This window comes from Dermacentor variabilis, chromosome 8 (genome assembly GCF_050947875.1).
Source record: "Dermacentor variabilis isolate Ectoservices chromosome 8, ASM5094787v1, whole genome shotgun sequence".
Taxonomy (NCBI): domain Eukaryota; kingdom Metazoa; phylum Arthropoda; class Arachnida; order Ixodida; family Ixodidae; genus Dermacentor; species Dermacentor variabilis.
Window position 1 is genome coordinate 115,844,066 of NC_134575.1, and position 19,531 is coordinate 115,863,596.

Genomic DNA, 19,531 nt, shown 5'->3' on the forward strand with positions numbered 1-19,531 from the left:
ACCTACCTACCTACCTACCTACCTACCTACCTACCTACCTACCTACCTACCTACCTACCTACCTACCTACCTACCTACCTACCTACCTACCTACCTACCTACCTACCTACCTACCTACCTACCTACCTACCTACCTACCTACCTACCTACCTACCTACCTACCTACCTACCTACCTACCTACCTACCTACCTACCTACCTACCTACCTACCTACCTACCTACCTACCTACCTACCTACCTACCTACCTACCTACCTACCTACCTACCTACCTACCTACCTACCTACCTACCTACCTACCTACCTACCTACCTACCTACCTACCTACCTACCTACCTACCTACCTACCTACCTACCTACCTACCTACCTACCTACCTACCTACCTACCTACCTACCTACCTACCTACCTACCTACCTACCTACCTACCTACCTACCTACCTACCTACCTACCTACCTACCTACCTACCTACCTACCTACCTACCTACCTACCTACCTACCTACCTACCTACCTACCTACCTACCTACCTACCTACCTACCTACCTACCTACCTACCTACCTACCTACCTACCTACCTACCTACCTACCTACCTACCTACCTACCTACCTACCTACCTACCTACCTACCTACCTACCTACCTACCTACCTACCTACCTACCTACCTACCTACCTACCTACCTACCTACCTACCTACCTACCTACCTACCTACCTACCTACCTACCTACCTACCTACCTACCTACCTACCTACCTACCTACCTACCTACCTACCTACCTACCTACCTACCTACCTACCTACCTACCTACCTACCTACCTACCTACCTACCTACCTACCTACCTACCTACCTACCTACCTACCTACCTACCTACCTACCTACCTACCTACCTACCTACCTACCTACCTACCTACCTACCTACCTACCTACCTACCTACCTACCTACCTACCTACCTACCTACCTACCTACCTACCTACCTACCTACCTACCTACCTACCTACCTACCTACCTACCTACCTACCTACCTACCTACCTACCTACCTACCTACCTACCTACCTACCTACCTACCTACCTACCTACCTACCTACCTACCTACCTACCTACCTACCTACCTACCTACCTACCTACCTACCTACCTACCTACCTACCTACCTACCTACCTACCTACCTACCTACCTACCTACCTACCTACCTACCTACCTACCTACCTACCTACCTACCTACCTACCTACCTACCTACCTACCTACCTACCTACCTACCTACCTACCTACCTACCTACCTACCTACCTACCTACCTACCTACCTACCTACCTACCTACCTACCTACCTACCTACCTACCTACCTACCTACCTACCTACCTACCTACCTACCTACCTACCTACCTACCTACCTACCTACCTACCTACCTACCTACCTACCTACCTACCTACCTACCTACCTACCTACCTACCTACCTACCTACCTACCTACCTACCTACCTACCTACCTACCTACCTACCTACCTACCTACCTACCTACCTACCTACCTACCTACCTACCTACCTACCTACCTACCTACCTACCTACCTACCTACCTACCTACCTACCTACCTACCTACCTACCTACCTACCTACCTACCTACCTACCTACCTACCTACCTACCTACCTACCTACCTACCTACCTACCTACCTACCTACCTACCTACCTACCTACCTACCTACCTACCTACCTACCTACCTACCTACCTACCTACCTACCTACCTACCTACCTACCTACCTACCTACCTACCTACCTACCTACCTACCTACCTACCTACCTACCTACCTACCTACCTACCTACCTACCTACCTACCTACCTACCTACCTACCTACCTACCTACCTACCTACCTACCTACCTACCTACCTACCTACCTACCTACCTACCTACCTACCTACCTACCTACCTACCTACCTACCTACCTACCTACCTACCTACCTACCTACCTACCTACCTACCTACCTACCTACCTACCTACCTACCTACCTACCTACCTACCTACCTACCTACCTACCTACCTACCTACCTACCTACCTACCTACCTACCTACCTACCTACCTACCTACCTACCTACCTACCTACCTACCTACCTACCTACCTACCTACCTACCTACCTACCTACCTACCTACCTACCTACCTACCTACCTACCTACCTACCTACCTACCTACCTACCTACCTACCTACCTACCTACCTACCTACCTACCTACCTACCTACCTACCTACCTACCTACCTACCTACCTACCTACCTACCTACCTACCTACCTACCTACCTACCTACCTACCTACCTACCTACCTACCTACCTACCTACCTACCTACCTACCTACCTACCTACCTACCTACCTACCTACCTACCTACCTACCTACCTACCTACCTACCTACCTACCTACCTACCTACCTACCTACCTACCTACCTACCTACCTACCTACCTACCTACCTACCTACCTACCTACCTACCTACCTACCTACCTACCTACCTACCTACCTACCTACCTACCTACCTACCTACCTACCTACCTACCTACCTACCTACCTACCTACCTACCTACCTACCTACCTACCTACCTACCTACCTACCTACCTACCTACCTACCTACCTACCTACCTACCTACCTACCTACCTACCTACCTACCTACCTACCTACCTACCTACCTACCTACCTACCTACCTACCTACCTACCTACCTACCTACCTACCTACCTACCTACCTACCTACCTACCTACCTACCTACCTACCTACCTACCTACCTACCTACCTACCTACCTACCTACCTACCTACCTACCTACCTACCTACCTACCTACCTACCTACCTACCTACCTACCTACCTACCTACCTACCTACCTACCTACCTACCTACCTACCTACCTACCTACCTACCTACCTACCTACCTACCTACCTACCTACCTACCTACCTACCTACCTACCTACCTACCTACCTACCTACCTACCTACCTACCTACCTACCTACCTACCTACCTACCTACCTACCTACCTACCTACCTACCTACCTACCTACCTACCTACCTACCTACCTACCTACCTACCTACCTACCTACCTACCTACCTACCTACCTACCTACCTACCTACCTACCTACCTACCTACCTACCTACCTACCTACCTACCTACCTACCTACCTACCTACCTACCTACCTACCTACCTACCTACCTACCTACCTACCTACCTACCTACCTACCTACCTACCTACCTACCTACCTACCTACCTACCTACCTACCTACCTACCTACCTACCTACCTACCTACCTACCTACCTACCTACCTACCTACCTACCTACCTACCTACCTACCTACCTACCTACCTACCTACCTACCTACCTACCTACCTACCTACCTACCTACCTACCTACCTACCTACCTACCTACCTACCTACCTACCTACCTACCTACCTACCTACCTACCTACCTACCTACCTACCTACCTACCTACCTACCTACCTACCTACCTACATACCTACCTACATACCTACCTACCTACCTACCTACCTACCTACCTACCTACCTACCTACCTACCTACCTACCTACCTACCTACCTACCTACCTACCTACCTACCTACCTACCTACCTACCTACCTACCTACCTACCTACCTACCTACCTACCTACCTACCTACCTACCTACCTACCTACCTACCTACCTACCTACCTACCTACCTACCTACCTACCTACCTACCTACCTACCTACCTATCTATCTATCTATCTATCTATCTATGTCTGTCTGTGTGTTCTCTTACACTAAAGCCAGTAACGTCATTTCATTTTCGTTATTTCGCCGTCATAATACCACATTCGACAGTCCATCGACGTCATTCATTGTTCATCATTTTAGGGTACTGAAGCTGTCGTCATTAAATCAAGATTATACCACAGGTGTCCTGCCAGCGCTTTCATCCCGTCATAGTCATAAGGACGCTATCATGCCTCCCTTGTCATACCATTCTCATCATGCCTGTGTCGTGTACCCCATCGTCATTGGAGCCGTTCTATCCGGTTGATGTGATACCGTCACCGCCACACCACCGGCGCCGTCTCATAGTCCTCATATCGAAGTCCTCCCCTTGTTTCCTTTACCCCACTGCAATCGAAATCTACTTGTCTTGCCGCGTCGTTAAAGCACCTTTTCGTTCAATCGATACAATTCCTACGTTATTGCATCGTCACCGCGTCGTCCTCATAAGGTCGTCGTCATGCCCGTGGGTGGCCTTAGCAAGGGAGCGCCGTGGCACAATGGAACAATATCAGGATAGGCAAATTTTCAGAATTACCACTGCACGTGTTAAATGAAGGTCACTTCAGGAATACGGCCTTTCGCTGCATTACTCGAATGCTATCCCCATTAGCGTCGACAGTCATAACGAGGTGGATTCTGGCGTAATTTTTTTCCGGATCAAGCGAAAATGATAAACTGAGGAAACAACGTCACGTTCTCGGAAATTGCATTTCAAATCGTACTTTGAGAAACGCGCTTTGACATGTTAGTTTAGGCATAACGAAACACAATTTAGTGCAGAACAAAACAGAGCTATCGATGGAAGAGTATTGGGAAAAAGCTGCATAAACAGTACATCTGGGCTGCTCACCTCTCCTGGATACAGCAGATGGTACCCTACACACAGAAAAAGAAAGCTTCTCGAAAACTTTAATCACTGAAAAGTTCACACAAAACAAGAAAATTAAACGGAACATGTTCCTCCATGGGGGGTAAAGTGTGTAGTTACGTAAGTGCCCATTGGTGCTGCACTTAATAACAGCAGAGCACCAATGGCAGAGGAAGAGGAGGAGGAACAAACCTTATTTAAAATAAAATTGTCACTTCTTCAGCTCGCAGCTGGCGATTCCATAGTATGTGTATTTGTTTATCAAAGATACGCATTTTGTCACCTTGTGTTCTTTATCTTTGGCTCTGGTATTCAGAAGCCCCGCTAGTATGGGTAGTCGAAAGCTCTCAGGGTTGCTGATGTTAATGCGCTGTACCAAAAGCGGGAGCAAACTGTTAGGATTGGGGGCTCAATCCCATCGCTTGTACTCAGTTGTCAGGATTGGAGTCGGGCATGAATTAGATTGTAGCTGGCCCTTGCCGTCGTCCAACTTTTCCACGCTGAGGACGTTGTTGAAGAGAAGGACTGTTTCTCATCGAGATCGAGGAATAAGGGTTTATTTACAGAATCTACATCAGGACGTTACAGTTCATCAGTCTAGCATGACTGCGAGAAAAAGTACACTGAGCAGCCGCACAGGAGCGGTTTATAAACACTCGGTCCACCCTCGATCCCAAGGTGAGGAAAACCTTCAACCAGTCATCGTAAAGAAGTCGCCTCTCTGCGCGAGGGATTACACACACACATTGACACACACACTTCTTTGCGCGAGGTTCACGGTCCGCAGCCAACGTCAGACGGACTTCGTAGAACTCGAGGCTTACTTCAGGAAAGGCGCCTTTTATTCCCCGAGTTCACCCCCGCAGTGCGCCGCCAGGTACCCATTGTCTTGCGCCTTGAACGGCGCGTGGGAAGGGTCCTCGAACTACATTCCCTCGGGGACTCCCCCGCTCGCGGCGGACGGGGCAGGCGGTGCCGTGTTCCGGCACAAAGCCTGCTTCGTCGAACTCATCTTGGCTCCAGCGATGGAGAGTCGAGGACGCGCGCATTGTTCTCCACACACAGTCGACTTAGTGACGCCGTGGCTAGAGGTTTGCGGTGGCGTTCCAGGACAGTTGACGCCGCTGTCGCAACTGGCTGGAAGAACTTGCACGTCAGCTGGGCCGTTCTTAACAGCGCTTGCATGGCCCCGAAAATCTCGACTGTCCAGCGCTGACAACCGCTGGGCAGGAAGTGAACGGCTGGTGGCCAGGGGGTGATGCCTTGGCTCGCAGCGACCACTTGTGTAATGATGTCACCACTCCAAAACATCCCACAACGACAGGCAACTGCAAAACAAATCCCACAACACGGCTCTGCGCCGCAACGACGTACCTTGGCTCTCACTTTAGACCGGCATGGCTTCAAAGAAAACACAAGTGCAGAAACAAAAAATGCTGCATTTCGGTATGCCAATTTCTGAAGCAATTTCGTGCTGACAAATTCAGCAGTCATGGAGGGAATCCTGCTAAATGAGAGGGGATCTTGTCGGCTTAACAAAATAAACAGTAATAACCCTAAAATTTAGGCGGGACCCTTAAACGCAGAATTCAAATTAGCCTGCTCAAAGCATCCGCATTGCTATGCAACTTTCGCTTCTTATATCTGACGGAGAAGTTGTACTGTTGGAAAGTGAGACTCCATCGGAGCAAGCAGCTATTTATGCGAGACATTTGATTGAGCCACGTCAGAGGACAGTGGCTGGTCTCGAAGATGAACTTCGCTCCGTACAAATAACCCGACAACTTCTGTGCTGCCCAAACTAAACAAGCGCATTCCTTCTCTGAAGCACTGCAGGCTTTCTCTCTTACATTTAGTTTACGGCTGGCAAAGAGGATAGGATGCTCCTCGTTATCGTCGCTGACCTGACTAAGTACCACGCCCATACCTCTGTCGCTTGCATCGCATCGAACTATGAATTCATTTGTGTAGTCTTGCGCGCGAAGCACAGGACGAGAAACCAATTGCGTTTTCAAACTTTGGAAAGCGTTCTCCTTGACCTTATACCACTGTACGCTACTCGGTGCTCCCTTTCGGAGGGCGTCCGTTAATTGACTTACCATTTGCGAGTAATTCGGAATGTAACGTTGATAGTACCCCACAAGTCCCCCCCCCCCGAAAAAAAAAAGAACGACGGTCTGTTTTCGTGCACGGCTGAGAAAATTCCCCCAATCGTACCTATTTTCAGCTCAGCCGGCCGTGTCGTGCCCTGGCCGACAACATGGCACAGATAAGTCACCTGCGAACAACCAAATCTACACTTTTCCTCTTTCATTCTTAAGCCGGCTTCCCTCAACTGTGAGAACACCTATTTGAGGTGCGATACGTGTTCCCAGTTGTCCGAAAAAATTGCCACATCATCAAGATATGGCAATGCGAACTCCTGCAAGTCTTTTAGGACAATATAAATTAACGTAGAGAAGCTAACCGGCGCGTTCTTCAGCCCGAAGCTGAGTGCGAGAGGGCGAAAAGTGCCTACAGGTGAGATGAATGCGGCATAGCGGCTGGCACTTTCTGAAAGCGGAACTTGCCAGTACCCCCGCACGAGATCTATAGTTGAAATGTATTTAGCAGCGCTAGCTCTTTCAATTCGTTCCTCAATGTTGGGTATCGGGTTGGGTATCCATCCCTAGTGATCGCATTTAACTTCCTGTAGTCAACACACGGACGAGGGACCTTGTTAGGGGTTTCTACCAGTATTAGCGGTGACGTGTAGTCACTGTGAGCTGGCTCAATAACTCCCAACTCTAGCCTGCGCTGTATTTCTGCCTCCATAATCTCTCTCTGTTTTGGCGACACCGTGTAAGGCTTTGATCGTACGGGTTCGGTCGATGTCAGCTCTGTTTCATGCATTATTAGTTCGGTACTACCAGGCGGATCGCTGAATCTGTCAAGATATTCCCCTAACACCCGTTTCAGCTCATTTAGCTGCTCGAGTCCAAGAGCGTGCGAGCTTACCGAATTTTTTACTACTTCTTCTAGGCCGATTTGACAGTTGGAGGTCGCCCTATACTCCTTAAACTTGGTAGTAGTGCCATCCTGCTGTTTGATGATATAGTTAACGAATCCGCTGCGCTTTATATACGACTTTATCAATATGCAGTGATATATCCTCACCTCCTTCCTGCGACCGGGCATTTTCAGAGCATAGTTAGTATCTGAAAGTTTGTGCAACACATTAACGGGCCCGTCCCAGTGAACTTCAAGCTTGTTCTTTCTTGAAGGTTTGAGGATCATTACCTGGTCTCCGGCGTTAAACGTACGAAGCCTCGCATTCTTGTCGTAATAGAACTTGGCGTTCTTTTGAGCTACTCCCATGTTCTTTTCGACTAGTTCTTGGGTTGCACGTAGCCGTTCCAGCAGATTTAGCTCGTATTCAACCACTGTTGGACTCTCCCCCTTTTCCTTCCACATCTCTCTTAACATTCTTAGTGGAGAACGGAGTGTCCTCCCATACACTAGTTCTGCTGGCGAGGACCCTGTCGCTTCATGTGGAACCGTTCGCAAAGCAAACAAAGTTGCCGGCAGACAGTTCTCCCAGTCCTCCTTGTGCTGGTAACAGAGCGCACGCAAAACTCGCTTAAGCACCGAATGCCACCTCTCTATACTGTTTGACAGAGGGTGATAGACGGAACTGTGTATTAACTTTACCTTGCATTTTTGCAAGAATGTGGAAGGCAGTGCGCTGGTGAATACTGACCCTCGATCTGCCTGAATTTCGGCTGGAAACCCAACTCGTGCAAACACTGTCAAAAGCGCGTCTACTACTTCGGTGGAGCTGAGCTCTTTCAGAGGGATTGCTTCTCGAAACTTTGTAGCCGGACACAGCATGGTAAGCAAGTACCTGTAACCCGATTTCGTTTTTGTTAGAGGCTCTACCGTGTCTATCTGAAGTCGCCTGAAATACTCTGTTATTCAGGGCACTAACTTTACTGGAGCTTTTCATGTCTCTCCAGGTTTACCCGAGCGCTGGCAGGCGTCGCATGATATTACAAAGTTTTCTACGTCTTTGAAACAGCCAGGCCAGTAGTATTCCATAAGCAATCTTTCATTTGATTTGTTTATGCCTTGGTGGCTGGACCACCCATTTCCATGACAGAGACTCAAAAGGTTCTCACTGTACTTAGTAGGTACGACTAACTGATCTAAAAACCTACACTTTCAATCTCTGTAGTGCCGATACAACAGTCATCCTCTCTCAGGTATCGTCACGTTGCGCCTAGCAATGCCTTCTTTAGCTGTGTGATGTAAGTTAGCTAAGCTCTCATCATTTTTTTGCTCGGCTGCCAGTGACTCTCTATCCACACGTAGGAGCTGGTCAAAGTTCTTTGAGGTCGGTGATAATAACGACCCGGTCTCGCTTGCGATTGCGTCAGCTTGCTTTTCCTGCAGGCTTGAACTTTGACACGCTAGTGATACGCTCTCGTTGAGATGGTCAGCTGGCAGGCTCTCCTCAACTGTTCTTTTTTTTTGTCCCTCGTGTCTACCTCGGATACGGGTATTGAAGTTATCCATTTTTCTGCTCCTGCTAGAGCAGCTTGTGCATTTTCAGTCGAAAGCGACGCGATTTTAGGAGCTTGGCCTCGGGTCAATGCCTGTACTATGCCATCTCCCAGTTTAAGCCCTTTTTCACGCAGTAACCGATATGAATGATTCGAAAAAATGTAAGCGTACTGCAGTGACAAAAATTTGGAAACTGCAGCCTCGGTCACTAGCTCCCTTAATGGTCCACTGATTTGGACTTTGGCCGTGGGCAGACACAGGCTGTGTTCTTTTACAACCTGTTTGATCCATGCTACTTCTCCGGGGAAGTCACCTACCGTCACGTAAGACAGATGGACAATGTCCATCATGGCGGCACTGTCTCTTAACACCCGGAATGGTTTGCCATTAACTTGCACGCCGTGAAGATATGGGCTAAAAAGTTCCACATTCTCGTCTTTTTCATCCAAGTAGGAGAAAACTACGCTAGGCTTCCCGCAGTTTATAGCTATATATCCCCGTTTCTGGCATCTATAGCAGCGGATTGGTCTGAACGATTCGAATTTTATTTTCTGCTCTTTTGGTACTTTTTCCCGGTTTGATTCCTTCTCGCTCTTTTCTGAGTTCTTTTCCTCCACGTCCACATGGTCCGATCGTCTAGTCGGCGAGCCCTATTTGAACGGAAATGGTTTCCGCGGTCCGTTTCGACCCTCCCAATTTCCGTCCGCGGCGTTCAACTTTCTACGCGTTGCGTATTCTTCGGCTAATTCCGCCGCTCTTTCCAAAGTGTTTACATTCCCTCTGTCTTGCACCCACAGTTTCACAGCTTAGGGGATGCTTTTGTAAAACTGCTCTAGACACACGCTTTCAATGATCATGTCTCTGCTGTCGTACGCTTCCACGCTTTTCAGCCACTTGACTAGGTTGGCCTTTAAGCCGTATGCAAACTCCGGATAACCCTCGCTATCTTTCTTGCCTGTGCTCCTATACCTTTGCCGAAAAGCTTCGGCTGAAAGGCGGTGTTTCTTTAGGAGACTAGCCTTAACTTTCGCATAATCATATGCATCTTCCGCACTGAGTCTGGCGATTACTTCCGCCGCCTCACACGGCAACATATAGAGCAGCCGCTGTGGCCATGTACTCGAACCGAAGTTCATCTTCTCGCAAGTCCTTTCAAAATTGTGGCCTATGACAACCCTATGTCGATGCCGACGGCAAATGGCTTTAATAGCCTGTCCATGCGGTATGATTCTGCCTCACTTGTTCGTCCCAAAGCCCCTTCACTTCCTTGAGACAACTCCAAACGTTTGCTTTAAAGTTCAAGTTGCATTTTTCTTAACTCGCGGTCTTTATCGCGTTCCTCTCTCTGTTCTTCTTTTCTCTCTCGTTATTCTCTCTTTTTCAGAAGTTCCGACACCATTTCAATTTCTTCCTCACTGGCCTGTTCGGAAATTAGCTGCAATAATTCCGATTTTAGCATTTGCTTGCGTACCTCTGGGCCCAGTTCCTCACCTACAATCAACAACTCGTGTCTTAGCAGCCTCCTTAACTCCATGATTGCTGCTTTACTGCCTTGGTCCTGCTCGCTCAATCAACCTAGGAAAACACAAACTAGCTAACAATCAACAATATAGCTTCCCTACAGTTCTAAACAGAAGAACCACAACATGAAGCCTAGAGAGTCAAAGCAAGAACCAAGCACTCACCGCAGACACAGCACCACGTCGCAAAGTGCATCCCGCCGCTGCCACCAGTTGTAAGGATTGGGGCCTCAATCCCATCGCTCGTACTCAGTTGTCAACATTAGAGACCGGCATGAATTAGATGGTAGCTGGCCCATGCCGTGGTCCAACTTATCCACGCTGAGGACTTTGTTGAAGGGAAGGACTGCTTCTCATCGAGAACGAGGAATATGGGTTTATTTACAGTATCTACATCAGGACGTTGCAGTTCATCAGTCTAGCATGACTGCGAGAGAAAGTATACTGAGCAGCCGCACAACAGTGGTTTATAAACACTCGGTCCTCCCTCTATCCCAAGGTGAGGGAAATGTTTGACCAGTGATCGTAAACAAGTCGCCTCTATGCGCGAGGGATTACACACACACACTCACACACACACACTTTGCGCGAGGTTCACGGTCCGCAACCGACGTCAGACGGACTTCGTAGAACCCGTGGCTTACTTTAGAAAAGGCGCCTTTTATTCCCCGAGCTGACCCCCGCAGCGCGCTGCCAGGTACCCATTGTCTTGCGCCTTGAACGGCGCGTGGGAAGGGTCCTCGAACTACGTTCCCTCGGGGACTCCCCCGCTCGCGGCGGACCGTGTAGGCGGTGTCGTGTTCCGGCACAAAGCCTGCTTCGTCGAACTCATCTTGGCTCCAGCTGCGGAGAGTCGAGGACGCGCGCATTGTTCTCCACACACAGTCGACTTAGTGACGCCGTGGCTAGAGGTGTGCGGTGGCGTTCCAGGAAAGTTGACGCCGCTGTCGCAACGGGCTGGCAAAACTTGCACCTCAGCTGGGCCGTTCTTAGCAGTATGTGAACAGTAACACCATCATCTTACAGACACAAAAGCTGCACGAGAATTTCGCACTGCAAAGAATTCGACTGACAAGGAACGTAGCCGACGCCATGTAAATGAACTGCAAACACTTGATAGGTGCTGGGGTGGGCGTAAGTAATCAGCACGCAGTACTGGGAATAAACTTTGCAATATCCCGGCATTCAAATAGTCAATACAGTTTGTCCTCCATTATCTCACATGGTGCATATGCGACCAGACTTCCACAATTAAAAACAAGAATCAAAGACGAACTTACCAACAACTATAGTTACTTGTTGCCTGCGTGGTGCTTCCTTAACATGTACATTCGACGAACAGCCCTAGTACGGGATATTTTATAGCTCGCACTTGGCGAGGTTTTTGTTTCGGGGGGGACGCAATAACTCTGCGATTGTATTGCAATCGAGGTTGTTTTAGGTGCTTGATGCAAACATCAGAAACCCGAAGAGAAATTTTTATGGCAGTTATAGTGTATGTTGGAAGCCCAAGTCACCTGACACTAAATTTTGGCTTGAAAGCAGTGCACTTCTTTATGTCGTCCGAACGAATATTTCAACGTACGACAACACGGTGCCTTTGCTGATTCATGGCCGCAAAATGAAGTTCCATGTTCGCGATTCGCTGGACACGTTACAGCCTGGAATAGCCGCACAGGGACATTCGCAGCACCTCGCAATATGCATCTGCCTCTCATGGGCGCCACGACCGAGATGACGCCATGGCCAGTGTTGCCTAATGACTGTGAATCTTGAGCGTTCTCCCTTACTTTCTGTTTATCTACTTCCAAACTTTATTGCTACTAGCTATTACAACTTTATTGCTATTATCAATCGACCTGATGTGTGGTGCGTCATGGTTGATATTGTTTCTGCAATTGTATTGAAGAAGAGGCAAACAACATAGGCGCAAGCAGGATCGGCAAACCACTGCGCGACAGTGCTCGACCTGAACCTGCGCTCTTCACTGCAGAGCTTTCTACGTCGATGACCCACGTACAGTATACGTCTTTTCGTATGGCGGTGGTGTTTCATACTCCACAACACATGCATCCTGGAGATGCGATCCCACACACTGCAGTCCACCATGCTAACCGATGCGGCCCAGCATACGCTACGACTGCCGGTCGCCCTTTACTCCGGCGCGCTTTCCGCTGTGTTGCAAAGGCGAACACGACCAAGACCTTGAGGACTGGCTCATGTGATAGCAGCGGCTGAGCACGCACAATTGACGGAATAACACCAAGAAGTTGAATAGCGTCATCTTTTATCTCGTCGTCTGAAAATGTTTTGGGACGCTCGTCATCCCCCATACTACGTTGACCGGTCGAATTCACGCTACGACTCTTTGGTTCCGCAAGACAGTGTATCCCAAAATTCGGTGTACGATTCGTGTCCCGTCGTACACCTTCACCGCGTCGCTGCTCCTTATCTCTGCTGCGTCGTCGTCCTGCCCCTAAACAACAGGGAAATGATTGCCGCAGTTTAGGGGGCAAGAACAGCGCTGCTGTCGAAACGCCGCAGTCTTCTTTCATTTCCGTCCGATGCAGTCGAAGTTTAACGCCGATGCGGCTCACTTGAATGCAGACGCGCTCACGTTGGGCTCAGCAGTTTCCATGTTTTTAGGGTGGTCCCGTTATCGCTACCACCAAAAAGTGCTTATAATTCGACCCGTGAAGTCGAGCGCCATCCGAGGATACAAATTTTTCAGGCTTATGAACAACCTTGGTGGATTCACGATCGAGAGACCTCCATAACGTGGAAGTTGAGATAACGCTACCGAAGAGTGAAGGACGTAAGCGTTCGCTGCGCCAGCGACGCCGGCGAAGGCGCACGACGCCTCAACAACGCTGACGCAGATGGCGGCCGTACACCACCGTCTGGAGCGGAAAACGGCTCGGCGCGTGCCTCAACGAGCCGTGAATCGCCCAGAGAAAGTGTGTATATATTTCAAAGGCTCAAACACGTCCTAAATCGGCCGCCAAGGGAAACAAAGAATTCAAACCCGACTCTGAATGGCGAACACGCACGACAATGCACGTCGCCGGAGACGACAACGAGCGCAGGAGGATGGTGCTTACTCTCCGCTAAAGAAAGCAGGAAGCGAGAGAACGCCAAAAAGTGCCGAGGAACTCCGAGCGGAAACAAAGACGAATCAAAATCTCACCGAAGAACCAGCAAATTCAGAAAACTAACGCCGCGGCCACGTGACGACTTGAATACGACCGCACCAGGGCCTACTAATTCGGACCCTGAAAAGCCTCATCTTAACCTACGCGCTCATCGAGGCGTGCCAAAAGGAAGTCATAGGTGAGCAGTTCTTGCTACGCATCAAACGAGGCTCAAGAATCGCGGTAGTGGTGGCCCCGTACGAATAGGTTTTAGAGCATGTGGTCAAGCCCCGCTTCAGAAATATTGTAAGATATGTGGGAACGGTGGTACCTCGCCATGCTGAGAGCGTGTCGAAACCTGGCCTGTGTTTGGGCCATCTTCTGAGGAACGGCGCTATAGGTTAGGGGCCGCCAGCTCGTCCTTGACATCACATCACCGTTTGCTTTCGTAGCATGCAGTTGCAACTACTTCTGTGCGTTGTGCTGGTATACGTGTGTTGCTTTTGCACGGTTTCTTGCGGGATTGATCGTTTTGTGAACCTGTTCACCCATTTTTGTGACAATCGAAACAAGCGAAGACGAGACCAAACCAACCAAACCAAACAGGGGCGAGCGAGAGCGGACGCAAGCAGACGATAGTACGAAACAAGTGGTCGGGCAGGTCCGCATGACACCAGTTTCCCGCGCGTACCTCACTGAAGGGGGTGCTCTCATTGGTCTCCGCCCGTTGGACCTTCGATTTCCCGCTCCGCATTCGCGGTTTCATCTTGCGCTGTGCTCGTTCTCCGATGGCCTCAACAAGAGCTCGCCATTTTACGGAAACTGAATGAACCGCATGCAAAACCGCTATGCCGGGACGAGCGCCGTTCGTACACCTCTCATAGCATTCCTACACTGTGGCACCAACTCCCATCTATGGTAATAAACGGTAGGCCAGACGCGGTAAACGCGCACATTGCAACAGGCGAGCAGGCAGTCCGCGAGGTCATCTATGGACTGCCGCCGCACACTCCACCCAAAACCATCACGATAAATGTTCGCGTACGCAGTCAAAACGTCGATGTTATGCAAGCCAGAATGCTACGAGACTCTAAATGTACAGTTATCACCTTATACGGAACATTTGTCCCCCGATACGTGTATTAAAGGAGGCGAACACGCTTGTTACCTGTACCGCAACAAGGTGCAAGTGTGTAAAATTTTCAACAAGTCGGACATCGAATCAACGTGTGCCCGCAACCAGAACTTAGTCTGCATAATCTGCGGCACCCAACAACGAACCGAAGGGCATGACTGCCACCCGCAGGGTGCCACATGTGTTGGGGAACATGTGTCTGGGGACCGCAGCTGCAGAAATGGTCTAAAGCCAGCTCATAGCTACCCCCCGAATAACCCAAAGAAAACTGAAAGGAAAGGAGACAACGCCTAGGTACTCTACAAGAACTGTCCAAGATGACTCGCGTCTGAGGACCAAAAAGCGCGCTACAGCGACTACCCAGAAATTCCGAAAGAAAAGGGAAGGGCAAGATCGAGATCCCAATCCAGGTCCAGATCAAGAACGAGATTCTAAGACCTGGGAAAAAACACCAAGACCCCACACAACCCCCAAATATTCCTACAAAAAAAAACACAGCCCAAGGGAGCCCCTGACCACCCAGTATCAGCGCCCCAACCGCAAGTAAGCTTGGCTCAGGTCGTATCACTCAATGCCACCCCAATTACTCAAATTCCAGAATCAACCTTCTGAAAGCTAGCCTGGCCGAGATTAAGCAGGAGCTGCCGCTCTCCAACAATCTGAGAACCCAGAGTTAGCCGCGACAAGATCAATAACAAGAAATTACAGAGAGAGAGAGAGAGATAAAACTTTGTTATGTCCTTGATGGGGTTCAGGGGTGGCGGGGGTCGGGAGACTAACCCCCAGTCCCCCCTTCCTCAGACGGCGGCCAGTCCTTGCTTTCTGGCGGCGTCTTCGGCCATCCGGACGGCCCAGAGCTGCTCCTCTGGGTCCAAGCTGAGCAGCAATGTCTCCCACTGCTCGGCCGTAGTTATGCGTGTGTTAGTGTGGGAGGTGTTGGTGGGTGAGGCTTTGGGGCATTGCCAGATAATATGATCGAGGTCAGCGCGGGCCTCGCACGCTTTGCAGAGTGGAGAGTATGCATCGGGGTACATACGGTTGTAAAGCACGGGGTTCGGAAAGGTTCGTGTCTGAAGGAGTCGCCAAGTGGTAGATTGAGACTTATTCAGTGTTTTGTGTGCTGGGGGGTAGCGTAACCGCTCCCTGCGGTAGTGCAGGAGAATTTCTCTCAACGTGACCATTCGGTCCCGCGCGTGACCGCGATGCAGAACAGAGGGCTGGTCGGGATCGGAAGACGCAGGAGAAGGATGATGCGCCCGGTGTGCGAGAGCTCGGGCGGCATCGTGGGCGGCTTCGTTTCCAGCCAGACCCGAGTGACCAGGGGCCCAGATGATCTGCACGCGGCGTTGCCTTGAGGGAGGAGTGCCAGAGAGAATCTTCTGTGCTTGGGGTGCTATCAGTCCTCTTGTGTAGTTACGAATGGCCGTTTTTGAATCGCTTATGATGCAGTGTGCATTGGTAGCCGCGTAAGCCAAAGCGATGGCCGTTTCTTCTCCTACTTCGGGTTGCGTGGTGAGTATTGATGCGGCCGCGGCGAGGCGGTACTGCGAACCCGCGACTGCGACGACCGCCATGGCATTTTGGTTGGGGTATTCTGCTGCGTCGACGTAGGTTACGTCAGCGGCTTGGTCGTAGCGCTTTTGTAGTCGTTTAGCTCGTTCTGCACGTCGCTCCGGATTGTGTTCAGGGTGCATATTGCGAGGTATGGGTGGGATAACTAGTTGAGCACGAATGTTTGGAGGGATGGGTACTTTTGGTCCGAATTGGGTGGTGTAGGTTATGCCTAGGGTGCCTAGAATGTGCCTGCCCGTGGTGGAATTGGCGAGTCGTTCGTATTGGCTAATACGCTGCGCTTCAATAAGCTCGTCTATGGTGTTATGGATGCCGAGGGCGTCCAGTTTCTCGTTAGAGGTGGTGATGGGAAGATGTAGGGCTTGTTTATAGGCCCTCTTGATCATGGTGTTGAGTTTGAGCTTGTCAGTTGCATTGAGGGTAAGGTACGGGGCGACATAGGTGATCCTGCTCAGGGCGTAGGCGGTTACCAGGCGTATAAGGTTGCTTTCTTTTATGCCGTGATGTCGATTTCCGATGCGTGCAATGAGGCGAGTGGTTTGGTGTACATGATTATCTAATTGCTTGAGTATCTCCGTGTTTCTGCCGTTATGTTGGACGCGTAAGCCAAGGATACGAATGCTAGGTACAGTAGGTATGCGTTGCTGGTGCACGTGGAGTTCTATCTCGGGCGGGTGAGAGTCTGGCTTGTACAGAGTAGGCTTGTACAGAAGGAGCTCCGATTTCTGTGGGGAGCACGCCAGGCCGCGCGGTTCTACGTATGCAACGACCTCGTTGATGGCTTGCTGCAGCGTGTTTTGGATGTCCCCGTCGCTGCCCCCGGTGACCCACAGGGTGATGTCGTCTGCGTAGAGGCTATGCTTGAGGTTGGGGATGCTAGCTAATGCAGGCGGTAGTCCGAGCAAGGCCACGTTGAACAGAAAAGGGGATAGAACCGATCCTTGCGGCGTGCCTTTGCTGCCGAAGTTAATAATTGGCGACTGCAACCCTCCGATGGTAATGGTGGCCGTGCGACCTGTAAGAAAATTCTTCACGTAGTTATATGCTCGATGGCCAACCTGAAGTTGTGCCAGTTGGTTCAGTATGGCCTCATGCGTGACGTTATCGAATGCCTTGGTTAGGTCGAGTCCCAAGATGGCTTTGGTGTCCAGCCTGGAGCTTTTGTCGCCATCGATAATTTGGTGCTTGAGCTGAATCATGATATCTTGAGGAGAAAGTTTCGGGCGGAAGCCAATCATGGTATTGGGGAAGAGGTCGTTGTCGTTCATATGTCTGTGTAAGCGTGTGAGGATGACGTGTTCGAGGACCTTTCCGACACATGAAGTGAGGGAGATAGGGCGTAGGTTTTCGAGTAGGAGGCGCTTCCCGGGTTTGGGAATCATAATAATTTTGGCTTCTTTTCATTGTGAGGGGAGGTTTCCAGTTTCCCAGTATGCGTTAAAATAAGCTGTGAGGGCTAGTATAGAATCCTCATCTAGGCTGCGAAGCATTTTATTAGTAATGCCATCAGGTCCCGGGGCCGAGTTAGGGCGGAGTGCGAGGATGGCTTCCCGCACTTCTGCTGCTTGTATGGGCGCGTCCAGGTGGTCGTTAGCGGTGCTTGTGTATGCTGGAGCGGGTGTAGTAGGTTGAGGTCCTATGTATCGGTCTATCAGCTCTTGAAGAACTTGTGCGTCCGTGCCCGGATGGGTGTGAATAATTTTTTGCAAGTAGTGCTGTTGGGTGTTCTTGCTGTTGGCCGGATCGAGGAGGTAACGGAGGATATTCCACGTTTTGGGCAGGTTTGGTTGCCGCTCCATGCTGTCGCATGTGCTGTGCCAATTTTGACAAGTAAGTTGTCGTGCGCAGTCTTCGATGTGAAGGGTGAGAGTACTAATACGTTTCCTGAGCGTTCGGTTGAGCTGGTTGTGTTTGTATCTGCGTTGCAGACTGGCGAGGGCTTCCCACATATGCAGTAACTTGCTATCTGCCTCCTGCAGATTAGCTTCCTCAGGCACCAATTTAGTGGCTTCGCTCGCGTCTTGCAGCAAGGATGCGACCCAATCTTCGAAAGAGGGTTGGGTACCCGAGAAAGAGGTGAGGGCTCTGGCCTGCCGGAAAGCGTCCCAGTTCGTTATGCGGAGTTGACGGCCCTTAGGCTTTCGCGGGCCCGCTCGAACTTTTCTTTGGATTAAATAGTGATCGCTGCCCAAGTTGTCTTGTGTGTTGATCCAGTCTGCTTGTGGAATTCGTTTTGCGAATGTTAAGTCCGGAGTAGTGTCTCTGCTAACGCTGTTTCCCATACGGGTGGGACAAGTTGGATCCGTGACAAGAGTAAGACCTAGATTCTGTCCGTCAAGCCATAGTTGTCTTCCCTTTCGGCGGTCCATTGGGTATCCCCATGCCACCGCAGGGGCATTTAGGTCCCCTACGATGAGCAGGGGGGCTCCCCTAGCTACTTGATCTGCTTTGGTGAAAAGTCGTAGAAACCTATGTTGTTGTTTGGGGCTGCTGTACACATTGAGGATGAAGAGACTCTGCTGCTTGCGCCTTGCAGACGGGATGATCTCCAGGAAAATGTGGGCTGCTGTATCAATGCCTGTGTGATGCTGTATAACCGGAATGTTTCGCTTAACTAGTGTGGTTACCTGGGGCCTGCGGTTGTCATCGCAAACTGCGGTGTATGCCGCGTATCCCGACAGCTTAGCCGCTACTCCGGTCTCTTGTAATGCGATAACATCGGGGGCAGTATGTGGTGCGAGAGAGGTAATATATTGCTCTAAGTGTGCTCGTTTTCGCCGGAAGCCCCGGCAGTTCCACTGCCAAATGCAGTAGGTAGCACGTTCTGGATTACTCGCAGCCATCTTTGTCGGGACGCGAGTACGGCTTCTTTAGGGGACCACGCCGAATTGAGACAACAGATCCGGCTCACGTTCGCAGAAATACGTACGCTGAATCAACAAGCACACGAATAGATCAATTCCACAAAAACAGCCGTCCGCAA

General features: G+C 50.2%; 1 protein-coding gene across 2 annotated transcripts in view; it reads left to right on the top strand.

Moving 5' to 3' along the window:
- The window catches only part of LOC142590543 (monocarboxylate transporter 3-like), an 83,303-nt gene that overhangs the window by 9,103 nt on the left and 54,669 nt on the right, over positions 1-19,531 (top strand). The gene's annotated exons all lie outside the window — the stretch shown is intronic.